General features: G+C 51.5%; 1 protein-coding gene across 7 annotated transcripts in view; it reads right to left on the bottom strand.

Moving 5' to 3' along the window:
• GNAS (GNAS complex locus) overlaps positions 1-16916 on the bottom strand; it is a 46668-nt gene that overhangs the window by 16871 nt on the left and 12881 nt on the right. For 3 of the 7 annotated variants that reach the window (XM_036321102.1, XM_036321103.1, XM_036321104.1), the window contains exon 1: positions 1325-1481. The exons of 3 other annotated variants lie outside the window; for them this stretch is intronic. The gene's annotated coding sequence lies outside the window, so the exon portion shown is untranslated. Of the gene's footprint in view, positions 1-1324; positions 1484-16916 lie in introns of those variants that run through there. One more of the 7 variants, XM_036321101.1, reaches the window with a different exon arrangement.

Genomic DNA, 16916 nt, shown 5'->3' with positions numbered 1-16916 from the left:
GTCGGGCGCCGTGGCCCGAGCCGAAGGACCCCGTGGCCCCGGGGCGCCCGCGGCCTCTGCGCTGGGTGCGGCCACCCCAGTAGGAGAAGAAGGCGCAGCCCAGGAACATTCTGAAGCAGCAGGTCGCCCCAAACACGAAGCCACAGCCACGGCCATGCTCCGTGCGCTTCTGGAGCAGGAAGTTGAGCACCCACGAGGGGCTGCGCACGGAGAACATCAGAAAAACCACGAGGGGCAGGTGGGCGCTCAGCTCGCTGGACTTCGGTGACCCTGGCTGCCACGCGACGCCCCCCACGCGGGGCTCAGCGTAGTAGGCGTCGTCCTCGTCCCAGAACCACTGGGCCCAGATCCTATTCGTGCCCCCGATGCCGGCGCCCTCGCCGCCCCCTCTTGCGCCCTCCGCGGCGCCCGCGGCGGCGGCGGCGGCCTCCGGGTAGCGGGCCGCCTCCGGGGCTGCTGACCCCTTCTTCTTCTTCTTCTGCATCTTCTCCAACTTCTTCTTCTCCTTTTCCTTCTTCTTCTCCGCCTTTCGCCTCTGCTCCAGCAGCTTCTTCTCGAGCTTTCTCCGCTCCTTCTCGGTCAGGAACTTCTCTGGGGGCACCTCGCACGGCAGGTTCTTGGGGTTCTTCCAGGGCTTCTTGGGGTCCCCGCTCTTCCACAGTGCGGGCGGTTCTCTCGGCTCGGCCAGTGCTGCAGCCGCCGCTGCAGCTTCGGCAGCCACCTCGGCCGCAGCCGCCGCCGTCTTCTTCTCGCTGTCCAGCGCCCTGGCTTTGATCTTCCTGGCTATCTTCAGCATGGTTGCTGGGCCACCTCGAGTTGCCTGGTTCCCGCCTGGCCCGGGCGCCCTGCTTGCCCCTGGCCTCGGCTTGGCGGAACCCCGTGCGCCCCGTGTCGGGGGTCTCCGCTGCAATGCCCGACGCGCTGCCCCGGGGCCGCGGAGCGCGGCTGCCCGGCTTCGGGCTGCTGGGCTAGTTGCCTAAGAGTTAGCGCCAAAAAGGATGAGCAAATGAAAAAAGGGCGAGAACACACCAAAAAGCACCCAACAACAGCGAAAAACCAAAAAGCACCAAGAAATGTCAAACAACTAAAAAAAAAAAAGTGCAGAGACGCGATGGCACGAGTTTGCTGTTACCCTCAGACGCTCCTTGGGCTGGCTCTTGGGCACGCCAATGGAGAGAAGAAGAGAGAAAAGAGAGAATTGGGGGGTGCCCGGGAGCCGAAGGGCAGGGAGGCAGCGCCTGGGCGCCCCTGCCCTGTCCCAGCGGCTCTTGCCCGCGCCAGGCCACTCGCACTTCGCGGGAAGCCACGGGGCACCGGGACTTACATGTGAGTGAAGTGCACTCACACGCAAGGCAGTGCCTGCCGGCCGCCCGCAGCCGCCCCGCGCCGGGACAGGGGTTCGCTCCAGCCGAGGCGCCGCAGCCCCGAGCCAGAGAGCCGGCGAGTGCCGCGCAGGGCCAGCCACTTGACGCAGCCCGCTCCGCGGTGCCGACGCGACTGAGTGTCCCAGCCGAAGACCAGCGCTCCTAACCAGTCCGATGACGCCCCAGCCTCTTCAGAGGACTGACCCACAGCGGTGGCCCCTATAAACCGAAGGGGAAGCCGAAAAATCGGCCCGCCGAGGACGTACCCAAATGGGCCGCCGCGCACCCTAGGGGTGTGGGCCGATATGCGGACGTCACAGGAGTGGGCAGGGGGCGTGAGGGGTGCAGTGGTGGGGGGCACGGGGGCGCCCAAGTTGGTGGGCACCGGACCCCGCCTCCCAGACCTGCCTCCCAATTTTCGGTGAGTGGTGTAGCCCTGGGCGGCGTGCAAAGTGTGCGACGGCGGCGGCGCTTACCCCTGCTGCGCGCCTTACCTCCAGCTTCCCGGTTAGTGCACGCGGGACCGCTAGCACCCCTCCCTCTGGCGGCGCGCGCCCGCGGAGGTAGGTGTCGGCAGCCTAACTACTTTCGACGCCTAGAAAGGGGTTCAGATCTGATGAGAGGTGCTATGTGAACGCAAAACGAGCATTGCTGGAAGCTGCAGGCAGCCGGCCGGCGACACGGGAGCCAAGCAGTGTTGGCCAAAGGAGGCTGCGGAGTCGGCGCGCCGGCGTCTTCCCAGGCGGGAGAGGTGGTGGAGTCGGGTGTCCCGTTCTCCAGGCCTGGCCTGGGGGCCGCGGGGTGGCTCTGGAACAGAGGGAAAAGTAGTTTACTGAACATGAATTTGTTTGCAGAATGTTTAAAAACTCTAGTGTCCCCACTCCACTCTTGCCCCCCACACTAGCATGTGGCAGAGAGCACTGGGTTAAGAGCAAGGACACCAAATTCTCAACCACGGGGCCGCTGCTCACTTCCTGAGACCTCGGTTAAATCACTTGCCGCCACTCCGGTGTCTGCTTAGGTACAGTTCGTTCATTCAGTAATGTTTGGTCCGTGTGGTCCACCTTGTGCCCAGGTGAGCTGGAGTCGCAGGCGATCAGGCTGAGACAGCGCATGGCTGCCGCTGCTGCCCAGCAGGCCTGCCTGCCAACAGACTCGGACGGACAAAGTAATGGTAAACTCTCTCTCCCACCTTTAAACTTTTTTGACTTCTAAAGAGTCAGTAAAACTTCGGATGTTTGGGGGGGAAAAGAAAGGACGGAAGCCCACCTGTAAACCGAAACACACAACACACCTAAGGTCCTGGGGTGATTGTTTGCTACTTTGGAGCAAACTGTTGTGAACAGTTTTAAGTTTTCTTTGAAAATAGAAAGACACTATTAACTCTTCAACAGGACTATTGAAATTCCCCCCTCACCCCTGTCTGTTCAACCCAAAGTAAAAAGTGTGACACCAAATCACACACTTGGGATTCAGAACAGGAAGCAAAAGCTTCAGGTCAGACCCCATGCCCTGCAGCCCCGCTCTGCCCAGGGCGGCCTCCAGCTTTTCCAATGGCACTGCACAGCGGTGCCTGACCTCCCCCCACACCAAACTAAACTAAGCGGGACTTTGTCACACTTCGGATTTTGGCCTTTTCCACACAAAAATACACCTTTTGGAAAAAAGCTCAAAGGCACGACTGTTCTAGGTGACTAGGTGATGCTTTGAACATAAACAACAGCAGATAAAGATATTGAACCTGAATGTGCTGGGAAGCCAAGCGGCAGTGGGACCTCGCAATCAATGACGAGTGACTCTGAGGTTGGGACTCACAGTCACCCACCAGCCAGCTCAGAAACAACTTGAGTTTCATATCTTCATACACTAAGTAAAACTTCTTGGTTATGTTTCATCGATTGGTTGACTTAAAAAAAATAGGTGAAGACTTGGAAGAAGGAAGAGGAGGTCACAATTTCTTCTTATGCTCCATTTGTTCAAAAGCATCTTCCTCCCTGCTTCTAATGTGTCAAAGCACAAATACATTGTATTTACGGGGAACAAGGTAAATAGTAACCAACACAACCGCCCTATTTCTGCCAGTAGCTACATTACTCCAAGGAACGTAATGAACAGGGTTCTGATTTGGAAACTCCCCGAGCTGGGTCACCACTCCCCTTTTTGAGGAATCTCATACCTAAACTTTGAAAGCAGTGAATCTGTGCCACATCACATACTGACACCTATTCCAGGCAAAGCGCGATCCGGATGGGACTATTGTCCTAGAAATGTATGAAGCGAGGTCAGGCTTTAGTCATTTCAACTTCTAACCTAGCAGGCCACCCTTGAAAAAAGGTTTTGCTGGTTTTTTTAAAAAAAGAAATGTAGGTTTCACCTATATTTTATTATGACCAACCACTGATGGACAGATAAAGCATTTACTTTGTAAATAAATGACAGCAGATGGGACCCAGGGTTTACAGGTAAGCAAACGATACTAAGAGCTCGGGAACACAAGCCCATTTGTGGTCTGGTCGGCTTTCTGTTTTCACTCCACACAAAGGGAAAGATGAGATTTTACTTAATTAGCGTGGTGAGCTGGCACTGCATACAGTTTTCAGTCTTGCATTTGACCTACCCAGGCTTTAAAAGTTTTAATTTTTTTTTAAAGTCTTTCCAATTTGGAGGCCACCAAGTGTGACCTTTTCATATGAATTAGTAATTTATTTTACCAGGTCATTACCATTTTAAGTACCTGGTTTATGCTTTAAGAGGAGAACAATACATTAGCATAATTCTTGGTACAGTGCAGGCTGGAGACTTTTGCAGTGCAAGGGGCCTCTCATTTGGCTCAGGGGGAGATGGAAGTGGTGGAAACTTCAGGCTCCGGAGAGGAGCAAAGGGTCAGAGTGTCCGGGGTATGAAATGGCCAGGGAGGGCACAGGTCCCCGGCTCAGGTGACTTGCTTCAGGCCAAAGCCAGCAAGTTGGGATAATAACACCCCAACCTAAAACACTAGGTCACTGAGTGATACAACCTGGTCAAACCGACGGTGTCACACGCTGCACAGAGGGACAGCCTCGCAGAATCTCTCCCAACACTGCATATTTTACCACAGTGGGCGAATTCACACGACAGTGTTTGAGTTTTGAGGTCTTGGGCGCTTCATGTTTCTGGGTGGAGGTGCTCCTGGGCTCTCTGGCACCTACTGCGTGAGAAGTAGTGGTGTCTGCTTTTAGAAGCAATAGACTCACCACGGCTTAGAATCTTAAAAATATTATACTTAATGATGTAATTCAGTTTTTGGACAAGAGTGTTCTTGACCTTCCATTAGTTTGGATCTTTGTAAAGCCCAGAGAAAATTTAATAGTATTTTAACAGCATAGGAAACAATAAACAGTTTTCCACTGAAGCAGAAACCTTAGGTGTAAGGTTTTAATAGTATTTAGTGCTTTCACTATCTTTAAAGCACTTTCTGCATTTTTATTTAACTAGAATGGCTGCAAGTGTGGTTTGCAAATGAATGTGACTTGAAACCTGTGTTGTATAGACACCAAAAGCAAGTATTATAAAACAAAGAAGCCAAAAAACCTTCTACCTAGGCCCAGTTAACCATGGTTAAGAAGGTTCTATTCCTTAGGACCATAATGTTCTTCAAACTTTAAGGTAGTGATTACCTAGGGCTCTTCTTTTCTTTTCATATTCACTAGGCTAGTAATTCCAACCACAAGTACCCCTAAACTTGCATTCTAAACTAAGCACAAACGTTTAAGTTAGCAACACTTCATTTCGGAAGACTTAAAATCAAGGCATTAACCACATGGTCATATGAAATGTCCTTATTTAATACTGATCAGCTAATTTTAAAATGACTTTTATGTAATCTAATTCAAACAGAGTGTGGGGGCACATTGCCCATTGTGATTGGACTGTTTCTTGAGCCACTGGCTTTGAGATACTGGTGAAGCATCTACTTAAAACCATGGCTCACAACATGAAGTCCCCTGGGGTTTGTGTACCTTTTCTGACCTTTCCTGACCTGAAAGGTGGGCCCCATCTATAAGAGGAGCTTCCTGGAACCCACAGATGCCCCATTCCCAAGCCATTAGTGCCTCTCTCACAACACCCCCAGGGGCCAACTCCAGAGTGGGTAGAATAACTTTTAACAAAGCCACCTCTTCCTCAAAATGGGGAAACAATAAAAAAAGCACCAAGTGCATTACTCTACTCCTTTTAAAACTTAAACCTAAATAATATAAAGCCCACAAATGTCAGCCTTCACTGAAGATTCTAGATGGATAGTTCAGACTGGGGGCATAATGACATCAACCATAGACCAATGGACCCACTTACTAGAGATTTTAATTGGTTAAAAGAAAAAGATAAGCCGAAACCGGTTTGGCTCAGTGGATACAGCGTTGGCCTGCGGACTGAGGGGTCCCGGGTTCGATTCCGGTCAGGGGCATGTACCTGGGTTGCGGGCACATCCCCAGTGGGAGATGTGCAGGAGGCAGCTGATCGATGTTTCTCTCTCATCAATGTTTCTAACTCTCTATCTCTCTCCCTTCCTCTCTGTAAAAAATCAATAAAATATATTTAAAAAAAAAAAAAAGAAAAAGAAAAAGATAAGAAAGTGCCGCCTCTATAGCAGGGATCTTGACTTTCCTAAGCTAACACGTCTTTAATTTCCCTCGGGGAAGTTTTTCCATGAGGATGAAGGTAAAGGGACACCTGCTGCTTAGAACACGTAGCTTGGCCTTGAGCATGGGGAATGTAGAGAGAGGGTCAGTTAAAAATAGTGGGGCCAGCTAACTTCTGGTTTTATTTACAAGGTACTTTATTTATATCATATTTTGATCCAACATCTTACTAAACAAATCACAACAGGAAAAAACCAGAAAGCAAGTTGGCGCAATCGAGAGATGGCTGAAGTCCTCCAAGATCTCTTTAGATAAAAGAAGCCCTTTACCTGCTCTTATTTCACAGTTTCGTTTTTCACTGTGTTCAATTCTTCAAATTTAGCCCCACAGAGTTAAGAGTTCAGAGAGTTAAACACTGTGGCTTAATCAGGTAGTAAGTTTCCTTTCCTTAGAAACGGCTACATACAAATTTTACTTCTTGGGTTTTTACTTTATTTACCAACCAAAGTGATTGCTCATTCTCAAGCAGCCTGGCAATTAGTGACTGCCTCAGTGTAGCGCAGCGGTTCTCAGCCGTGGCTGCACATCAGAATCACCTGGGAATCTTTTTAAAATCCTGATTTCTGGGCCTCATCCTCATCCTCATCAGCCAAAGTCTCAAGCATTTGCAGCCAGCCTGGGAATCAGATGAAAAGGAGATGTTTTTATGAGCTACAGGCTTCAGCCCTGCCCTGAGCCTCGCCCGGCTCTGCACCCGCCCAGGGCTGGGAAAGGGCCGTTGCCCACTTTCTTGAACATTCCTGACTCTAGTCTGTGGCTTTAGTCTCTGCTACCTTCTCAGATTACGGCTCCTTTTGTGCTAATTACACCGAAAAAATGGAAAGAATGTCACTGACTTTACAAAGATCACAAAGCAGGCTTGCTTTAAACACTAAATATAGCCCATTTCTTTGTGAGGCAGACAACTCAGCCTTCAAATCCACTGCAGATGGCCAATGCACTTATTAATATTAAGACCCAGGTGACAGAAGGGCTCAGCTCTCCGAGGACAAATTAAAAAGGTGTGTTGCTTCTAAGGGTTGTTTACATACATGAGAAGATCTGACTAAGGGCCAGAACTTTTCTCCTCTCCCACCCCAAACTTCACTGTAAACTAAGGTCTGCCCCCAAACAACGACAAAACACCCTCCAGAACAACAAAAAGCCTTGCCAGTGACGGCAGGTCAATTCAGTGTGAAACAGAGCAGAGCTGGAGGCTAAGGGCCAGCAGCAGGTAGCGCTGGAATAAACACGCAAAAACACCCGGAATGGAAAGGAGTCTGACGGAGGCTGCTCTCCACTAGGTGAGAAACGGTCTTAGGAAGACAAGGCGGGTAGGGCTTGCTGTTCCTGCTAACCCAGCGGGGTAGGGAGGACACCCCTCCCGCTTCTATGAAATCCTCTAAGGGTAACAGGTGAACAGCAGCCGCTCGGAATGCCTTCTTTCCTGAGAAACGTGAAATCCTGAATGGCTCGTGCTGAAATCACGCTACAGCTGTGACCCTCAGGGCTGACTGTGGACGCCTGCTCAAGTGGCAGGTGTGTCCGATGTGTGCCCAGCTTGGCTGAAACGGCCAAGCCTAACTCAGTCTTCCCACCCGATTAACTGGTGGGGACTCTGGAGCCAGCCAGGAACGGGCCTTTGCCACACAGAAGGCCATGTGTGCTCAGCCGTCAACAAAAACGGCAGCCTGGGGGGAGAACAGAGGCTCTGCGGCCTGAAGAGAACAAGAAAATCAAGACAGACTGGGGAGCTGGGGAGAAGCCGGGGGGAAAGGGAAAGCGGGAGCCAAGATAGCTGATCTGACCAAACCCTTCCAGGTTTTGAAGCAAACAGGTCTAACCTATAATCGGCTTTCGGAGGATTTTAGCAATCGAAGCAAGTCTGGGATTCTAGGAAATGTGTCACCACCAAAATTGGTCTTATTAGAGGAAGTGGCACAAAGCTAGAACGCAGAGTCTAATCCGTAACACGCTAATTACACCTATTTTTATTCAGGGTGGCAGTGACCTAACACCAAGAACTAAAACTCTAGGAAAGCAAGACTGGAGTACCTGGAGGATGGGGCCACAGGGCAAAGGTCACACTGAGTCCCACCAAGGGGAGAAGTCCGGTGCTATTCGAGGGCCTTGGCCACAGGGAAGGAAGGCCAGGGAGCCCTGAAGTAAACCCGGGGAGTCCTGCTGTGACCGCAGAGTGCTGGTCGCAGGGCAAGCCTGAGAGGCCAAAGGCCAGCCTGAGCAAACGGCTGGGCCCACAGGTGTCCTGGCCACGAGGGGCCAGGCGGCTGGGCTGTGGGTGGAGCCACAATGGGAGCCATCCCACCCCCACCCCCCCAAAGGCCCTGGCAAGATGGTGACAGATGGCGGGGAGAGAACAGCCCAGCCGCTGCGGGGCGATGATGGTGAAGGTGCCCACCCACTCCCGTCAAGCACTGCTAGGGTTCTGCTTCCTTATTCTGAGAAGATCATCTCTACCTTCTGAGCTCTAAGGCTTTTTATTTTTTATTATTTTAAGTCTTTGTTGTTGATAGTATTACAGATGTCCCTTTTTTAAAAATCTGAGTTCCGGGACTTGGTGATAATTGGACTCCCTGGAGCCTGGCTCGCTGTGCAAGGACGTGGATGCACAACGTAGCTGGGACCCAGAGCCCCTCATCTGCAAGTTCAACAAACACTCCGCTGACCGGACCCACAACCATGAAAGGCATCCCAAAGTCAAGAACAGCCTGACCCGGCCTTCCTATCCTGAGGTTACTAGCCCTGGCCCCAGGGGCACCCCGAGCAGGGCGACCACAAGTCATTCTGGGCTTTAGAAGCGAGTTCTCCAATGGCTTCCCGTTAATGAGCCGCAATGATTCCAAGCACATCATTCCAGTGAGTTGCTAGGAGTTAGCTGGATGCAAAATGTGAAAAAATCCCAAACACATGGTTGACCCGCGGGTACTTCATGTTTTAATCTTAGATAGAAAATACCTTTGTATTTTCTTTACCCCGCACACTTTAAAATGAATGAAATAAACGTCTCTTCCTCAACCTGGCGGAACCACCATCTGTGAGATGTACTGGGGGTACAGAGGCAGAGAGGGGAACTTCGTTAAAAAAGAGGGGGGAGACTAAAGAATAGAACTCCACAATAAAAATTTAGTTTCTAAGTGAATGCTGAAGATGGACGGGATTCTGAGAAAGAAATATGCATCATTTCTAAAATTTGTAAAAAAAAGAAGAAAGTAAACCAGAGGAACGAAGCCTGTCACTCAGACCTGGTCCCCGAGGTCCCGTCGCTCCTCGGCCGCTCCGCCGCTCCGGCTCCGGCTCCGGCTGCTCGGAGGGGCGCCCAGGAACTCCAGGTCGGCCCTGTTCCCCCCAAAGGTCTCGGCCTGCGGAAACCGCTGGAAACACATTGCTGAGGCCCTGGGACGGCGACAGGGGCATGAAGGCCGAGGTGGGGCTGGGGTCAGCACATGGCCCGCCCGCAGCCGGGGATAAGGCTGAGAAGCAGCCCCTGCTTCGGGCTGAGCTGTTTGCAAATGGAAATGAAGAGCAGGGGATGGAAGACCGGAGGGAGAGGAGAGCCCCAGAGCTCCAGGACCTAAGATGGAGGACTAGGCCTGACCTGTAGGGCAGTCTAGGCGCTAAGATGGAGGACGGGCGCTAAGATGGAGGACGGGGGCTAAGATGGAGGACGGGGGCTAAGATGGAGGACGGGGGCTAAGATGGAGGAAGGGCGCTAAGATGGAGGACGGGCGCTAAGATGGAGGACGGGGGCTAAGATGGAGGACGGGGGCTAAGATGGAGGAAGGGCGCTAAGATGGAGGACGGGGGCTAAGATGGAGGAAGGGCGCTAAGATGGAGGACGGGGGCTAAGATGGAGGACGGGCGCTAAGATGGAGGACGGGGGCTAAGATGGAGGACGGGGGCTAAGATGGAGGACGGGAGCTAAGATGGAGGAAGGGCGCTAAGATGGAGGACGGGAGCTAAGATGGAGGAAGGGCGCTAAGATGGAGGACGGGGGCTAAGATGGAGGACGGGGGCTAAGATGGAGGACGGGCGCTAAGATGGAGGACGGGGGCTAAGATGGAGGAAGGGCGCTAAGATGGAGGACGGGGGCTAAGATGGAGGACGGGGGCTAAGATGGAGGAAGGGCGCTAAGATGGAGGACGGGGGCTAAGATGGAGGAAGGGCGCTAAGATGGAGGATGGGCGCTAAGATGGAGGACGGGAGCTAAGATGGAGGAAGGGCGCTAAGATGGAGGAAGGGCGCTAAGATGGAGGACGGGGGCTAAGATGGAGGAAGGGCGCTAAGATGGAGGATGGGCGCTAAGATGGAGGACGGGGGCTAAGATGGAGGACGGGGGCTAAGATGGAGGACGGGGGCTAAGATGGAGGACGGGGGCTAAGATGGAGGACGGGGGCTAAGATGGAGGAAGGGCGCTAAGATGGAGGACGGGGGCTAAGATGGAGGACGGGGGCTAAGATGGAGGACGGGGGCTAAGATGGAGGACGGGAGCTAAGATGGAGGACAGCTCAGAGGCTAAGATGGAGGACGAGCACAAAGATGAAAACACCACCTTGGGCTTGGGGACTGACGTCCTGGTCCCACCTGGCTCTGGACAGAAATCTAGACACTGAAGGTGTGGTCCTCGGAGACCCTGGAAGGCACATCTGGCTTCAGATGGAGCAGAGCGGGTCACCGGGCAGGCCCTGACCCGGAAGTGCAGTGTGCAGGCCCCGGGTCACCAGGCGGGCCCTAACCCGGAAGTACAGTGTGCAGTCCCCGGGTCACCGGGCGAGCGTCAGCCAGAGCGGGCCCGCCTCCCGCGGAGGGGCTGGGCTCGCGGTCAGCACAGTGAAGGAAGGAATGGACGAGCGACCGGATGGAAATGCCCGGGGAGGCAGACTCACCGCCCGGCGGATCTCGTCCTCCCGCTGCGGACGCTGCGCTCAGAGGCGCTACTGAAAGGCAAAAGGAAGCAGGCGGCTCCACGCCTCCCTCGGCCGCGCCGCGGGGACTTATAGGTAAGGAGAATGGGTGCATGTCACCAAGGAGGGGATCCCATGCGCTCTGCCAAGTTGGACACCATCTAAGATGAGGTAAACCTCACAGCTGCCGCTGGTCACACATCTGAAAAATGAATTCGTGACAACTGTTTTCATCCGGAAGCACGGCTTTCCTCAATTCGGCGCGCCTTTTTATGCCAAGTCCCCATGGCACTGCCCCACAACCTTCCTTTTTCTCTGAAAACCCTCCGCGACCCCTTGCCCCAGCGAAGCCTCGCATCAGAGGCCCGTCTTATCCACAGACTGCGAGCCCCTTTCCCCGACTGCAGAACGGCAGCGCCCTCGCACCCCGGCCCCTCGCCGGCCACTCTGCTCCGTCCCCCAGCGATTCAAATTGAGCTCAAATCAGTTAGCAACACACTTCTAACTCTGGGCCTTGGGAAAGTGAACTTTTCCTGGAGGAGAGAAGCTAAACCTGGAGAAGAAATGGAAGCGTGGCAACCTGGCACACTGCTCGCCTCTGCGGGCCGTGCAGTGCTGGGGTTGTTTTTTAAAAAGGCAACACTGGGGAGACGGGGGTCCTACCACAACAAATGGGGACAAGACTGGTTTATTTGTTTCACTGGCGCTAACACACCACCACCGGACGCACGGGCAGCTGACGGGACCTGTTCTCCACCAACACTGGAAACGGGGGCAGCCCGGTGTGTTGTCCCCGTCTTGCCCAGCCTGAGAGAGGCATGTGGATGCCAGGTCCATTCCAAGGCCCAGCACAGAGCAGTCCACGTGGTCCCAGACTCTCCCAACTGCCCCTCCCTTCCTCACTGCACAGAATTACCGCCCTCTCTAATGAACATGCCCAGGAGAATAAAACTTATTTTTCCAAAGTGGGGGGAAGGAAGAAAGGAAGGGAGGGCGGGAGGAAGGAAAAAAACAATGCCTATCTCCTGGGTCTGACTGGAGCCAAAATCTGGAGGCCATCCACCTGTCGGCCTCTAAGGGCTTGCTACCCATCCGAGCGTGCATGTGGCGTGTGGCGTCTGCCTGTAGCTTTAGGGTTTGCTGTGTTTCCTTTCGAGTCATTACCGAATAAAAAAAATCCATGAAAGATTGGATTTTTTTTTAAGGACAAAAAGTCTACTGTGTGCCAAAGTTCTTCAAACCAAAATACTAAGTGGGGAAAGGCATGTGAAAACACTTGGGGAATCAGGTTGTGCAAGAAGGGGGCTTATTACTAATTTAAACAAAAGCCAAAATGGAATGATTATTTTAGGACCAGGAGAGGGACATTCGCGGAAGCTGTGGGAGACAGGGCAAGGGTCAGGGCTCAGCAAACACTGGGGAAGGGAACCAGGGGCCTCTTCCCCAGCAAACACACGGGCCTCCCAGCCCCTGTCCTACTCAGTGGGCGCCTGGAACCAACATGGGACCTCAGGGGGCAGTGGGATGGGGAGATGACACCCCGGGCTTGCACTCCTCCAGGCCACGCTCTGCTTGGTCCCTCAGCTGTGCTGGCTGCGGCCTGGCGCTGGCAGGCCTCCAGCTTCTGCCTGGGGCACCCTCCGTGACTTGCAACCTGATCCTGCCTTCCAGACTAGAAGTTCCTAGAGGGCAGGAACCCCGTCTGGTATTGAGAGCTAAATTTAGCCAAGATACTCTTTCTCCCTTCTCTCCTTCCTTACAAAGAATTTAGTCTCTGTATTTATTTATCTCTTAGGAGATAAATGCACCTTCTCCTCTCTCTTTTGACAATAAAGACCTGGCTAAGGGGAATTGGTTTGTAACCTCTTAATAGTTCACAAGGATGCTGGGATTTCAAAAGTTCAGAGAAGGAAAAAGAAAAGAAAGGAATTCAGATTCCTGCCCCCTTTGCCCACCCCAGTGCTAGGACTGAGCAGGTGAAAGAACTGTGAAATGCAGAACATGGGCAGACCTTGAAGGAAATCTGTGTGTGTGTGTGTGTGTGTGTGTGTGTGTGTGGTGGGGGACCTAAATACAAAAATGTTTGTGTGCCATAGTTAATACCTTCTTTAGAAATATCCATCCATCTGGGTAAAGAAGAAGAGATAAGGAGAAATCAAATCATGGCAGGATAAGGGTGGGATAGGGAATTTCCTGTAATATTATAATGTAATTTAAACAAATATAACCTCTGGAAGAAAAAGGGAAAGGGGCCAGGGGAACAATGGGACACAGATTCTCAGTCCCATGCAAGCAAAATGTGGGCAGCTTGGCCCCAAGTGGGAGACCCTGAGTTTTAAGAGAGTTTGATTCCCTATAAAGAAATCCTGGGGGGTGGGTACTGGCAAACAAACCTACCTAATAACCAGATCAAAGCCCTCTGTTCCCCCCAAAGCACAGAATAGGATTGGTGTTAAGGCTATAACCCCCAAAGACCCAGGGCAGGATGAAACCTCAACCTGAGATATAAGATACAAGACCCCCCAAAAAAAACAAACAAACAAACATGGGCCTTTTTTCCTTTGGGGCTTCTTAATTTCATCTAGAGAATTCTAAGTGATCCTACTTCCTGTGAGTTGCTCAGCTCTCTGCTGACCTCTGGTGGGAGAGGAGGTCTCCTGGCCCAGAAAAGGTGTTAGAAACAGGGGTGGCCCACCTGCCCAGCTTCCCCAGCAGCCCCCAAGAGCAAAGGGACAGCTGCGGGGGGCGCTGTGGTCAGTGGCTTTGGCCATGGCTCAAGGCTACAAACTGGGAGGGGTAGAGAGGAAGAAGAGCAAGGAAGGCTTTAAAGAGGCCCAAGAACATAATGGACTTCAGGGAAGAATGTTGGAATAAAGTTTGTCAACTTAAAGAAAAGAACTGTAGTAGCAGGGTTGGAGGAAGCTTTTACCTGAAGTTAATGTTTTATTAGGTTTCTTTGACTTTTCAACTATCTAAGAGGGGAGAAAGGGTATCTAAGAATGGTGGATGGAGGGTAACTTTCACAGGAGAGGAATGTTGCCATTATAGGACGCTGAAGGCCCTTCTCAAATAGATGATGTCATGATCTTACAGTTGAGGCAGAGAGGGGAGGGGAGTGGGATGGAAAGAAATGGCAAGGATGCCTGTTCTTTCTGGAACCAAGGACCTCTGCCCAGCCAACAGCTCCAACTTCCCCTGCACTGAAAAGCTGGCCTAAAGAAGGCAGAAGTGGCCTGCCCAAATGCAGGCTGGCCAGAGAGGAGGGGTGGGGGTCCCGTTCTTAGCCAGGGAAGACCCTTCTGAAAAGACTGCCCTCCTGTGCTGCTCATTTGCAGCACTGAGGAGTAGAGATACTGAGAAGGGGGAAAATGAGAACTAGCCCTGAATTTCAGAGACCCTGAAAACCCCAATGATGTTCTTGGGAATGAGCAAACAGTAAAGGATTCATCCTCAGCCAGTACCCTCTCTGTAAAAAAGCACTGATAACCACCCACAGTCCTACTCCCTCCCCTCCCTGCATCTTCCCAGTTTGCATCAAATGCTATCTCCTCCAGGAAGGCTCCCTGGGTTTTCCTGCCCACCTTTCAGTTTCTTTTCTAGCCCTCCATTGGGGTGGAATTATTAACTATTTACAAAAGGACAAAAGATTGGCCTAAGAGTCCCTGCACAATGTCATTGTTGAAAGGATGCTTTCAACAAAGAGTGGGGGCAGCGCACCCGTGCTAGATCAGCCTTCCATAAGCAGATGACAGTCTTACAGTGAGAAGGATATATTTTTCATGAGGAAAACTGGGACCCAGAAGACAGCCATTTGCCCGAGGTCTCTGAACTGCGGAGCGTGGGCTGGCATTTGGAGGTCACTGACCGAGTGTTGTCCTGCTCAGGTTTACAGAGCCACTAGTCAAAGTGACGGGATTTGTCCCCAGAGATCAATTGCTCAACTGAAAACCCTTTCAAACTCTCCCAGGGCCTGGGCAGTTGGCTGTGTCCCGGGGAGAGGATTAGGGGAGGGGGATGCAGAGCGAGACTGAGGCGCCAGCAGACTGAGTTTACAGCAAGGCTCTCAACAGTGAACACCGAGCGCCATCTGCCAGCCAACTCTGAGCAGCCTGGCTTTTTTATTGTTTTACTTCCCAGCCCTAAATAGTTGGTGTTCTCACCTCTTTCCCTAAAAAAAAAAAAAAAAAAAAAGGAAAAAAAAAAAGGATTTCCTGCTCAGAACCCCTGCCCCCCATAAGAATCTTATTTATTTATTTTTTTTCAATTTCAAGAGAGAAAAAACCGGGAAAGCAAGAAAGAAATGAGGGAATTCCTTAGGGGGCTGGTTTCTGCTTCCCCATTTCTGTGCTGAGTGGACCTCCGGGGGGCAGGGGGCACAGCCCCTCTTCTCCACCAAAGGCAGACAGACTGATGGTCTTTTTCCAGACCCTGTGTCCTGGGAGAATGAAAGATAGGCTCCCAATTTTGAGCCCATCTTAGTACCTGAAGTCAGACCCTACCTCTGGGGAATGAAGGTTTTAGGGCGGAGAGAGAGGGAGGGAGAGAGAGAGGGGCCTGTGTGCCTAAGAGTCAGGATAAGATGCCTGCATGTGTGCCTGCTGAGTGAGTAGGGGGCTCTGTCCAGAACGCCCTTCCTCAAGCCTGTTCACCTGCTCACCTGGGCCATTACCTCTTTATGCAAAAAGCTGACCACAAACCTCACACATTTAAGCCCCTGCACTAACCATGGCAGGATTATCACAAAATTGAGCATTGTCAACAAGTTTAAGAACTGGCTTTTCTGGATGTCACTTGGCAAATTCTTGATTAGAGGGCTAGACTCAACCAGGTCCCAGGAATGAGAACTCCTAACATCTAAGCCAGTGCTCTCTTTCCACCATCCTAGACCCTCAGGAAAAGTTGGGGCTCCCCCCCCCCACTAGGGCAACGTAGGAAGATAGCAAGGAATAATCACCATAAGCTCACCCCATGCCAAACAGCCCGGATATAAGTGATTTCCTAAGACCAGCCCAGAATGACTGGATCCCATCAGGAAAACTGCCAAAGGCTCCCATGTGGAAAGGGGAACCCTCTTTCAAGTGTCCATCTTAAAACCTGTCCTGGCCATTGGTGTGCAAAGCAAAAGTGACCCACTATGCTTCCGTGGTCGCTGCTAAAAGGGAAGAAATGAAGTCACATAAATGTTTAGTGGTGAACAGCTATTCGTTTTCTGACAACCCGCCTTTCAAAATCTTCCCCTAGCGTCTGCCATTTGTTTGGGGATTGGCCCGGAGCCTTCTGAACATTTCCTTGGAAGGATGCACTGGGTCCCAGACAAAATGTCGAAATCAACTCTCAGTAAACACCCCTCGGGGAATTTCGAGGATTCTGCAATAAGGAGTTATTAGTTGGAGGAAACTCTGCTTAGCTGAACTTGGGACATTTTAAAACATATTTCTAATTTCACACATCTAATACACAATCAAACTACCTGCCGTAAAAAAACCAATAGTAAAAGCTGAAGTGTTTAAATTCATAATAGAGGTCTGGAGTGTAGTAGGTCCCCCCCGCCCCCCCTTAGATTTTGCAATTAACTTAAAGGCCATAAATTCTAAATTCTCCAAGAAAAAAACTTTAAAAATAAATTAAATCTCTGATGAATCTGTAACATCTGAAGGCTTTATGAAAAGACCAGATGGGGACAAAAAATGTAATGTTTTAGGCTCAAAATATAATGAAGCAATCGTCTTCTTCCATAATGATTGCTTGGGAGAGAGCCTGGGTAGGTGCACGTTGAGGGGTTAGACCAGTGGTTCTCAACCTTCTGGCCCTTTAAATACAGTTCCTCATGTTGTGACTCCAACCATAAAATTATTTTCGTTGCTATTTCATAACTGTAATTTTGCTACTGTTATGAATCATAATGTAAATATCTGATATGCTGGATGGTCTTAGGCGACCCCTGTGAAAGGGTCGTTCGACCGCCAAAGGGT

Source organism: Myotis myotis, unplaced genomic scaffold, assembly GCF_014108235.1.
Source record: "Myotis myotis isolate mMyoMyo1 unplaced genomic scaffold, mMyoMyo1.p scaffold_m19_p_9, whole genome shotgun sequence".
NCBI classification, from domain to species: domain Eukaryota; kingdom Metazoa; phylum Chordata; class Mammalia; order Chiroptera; family Vespertilionidae; genus Myotis; species Myotis myotis.
This window is presented reverse-complemented; position numbering and strand designations above follow the sequence as displayed.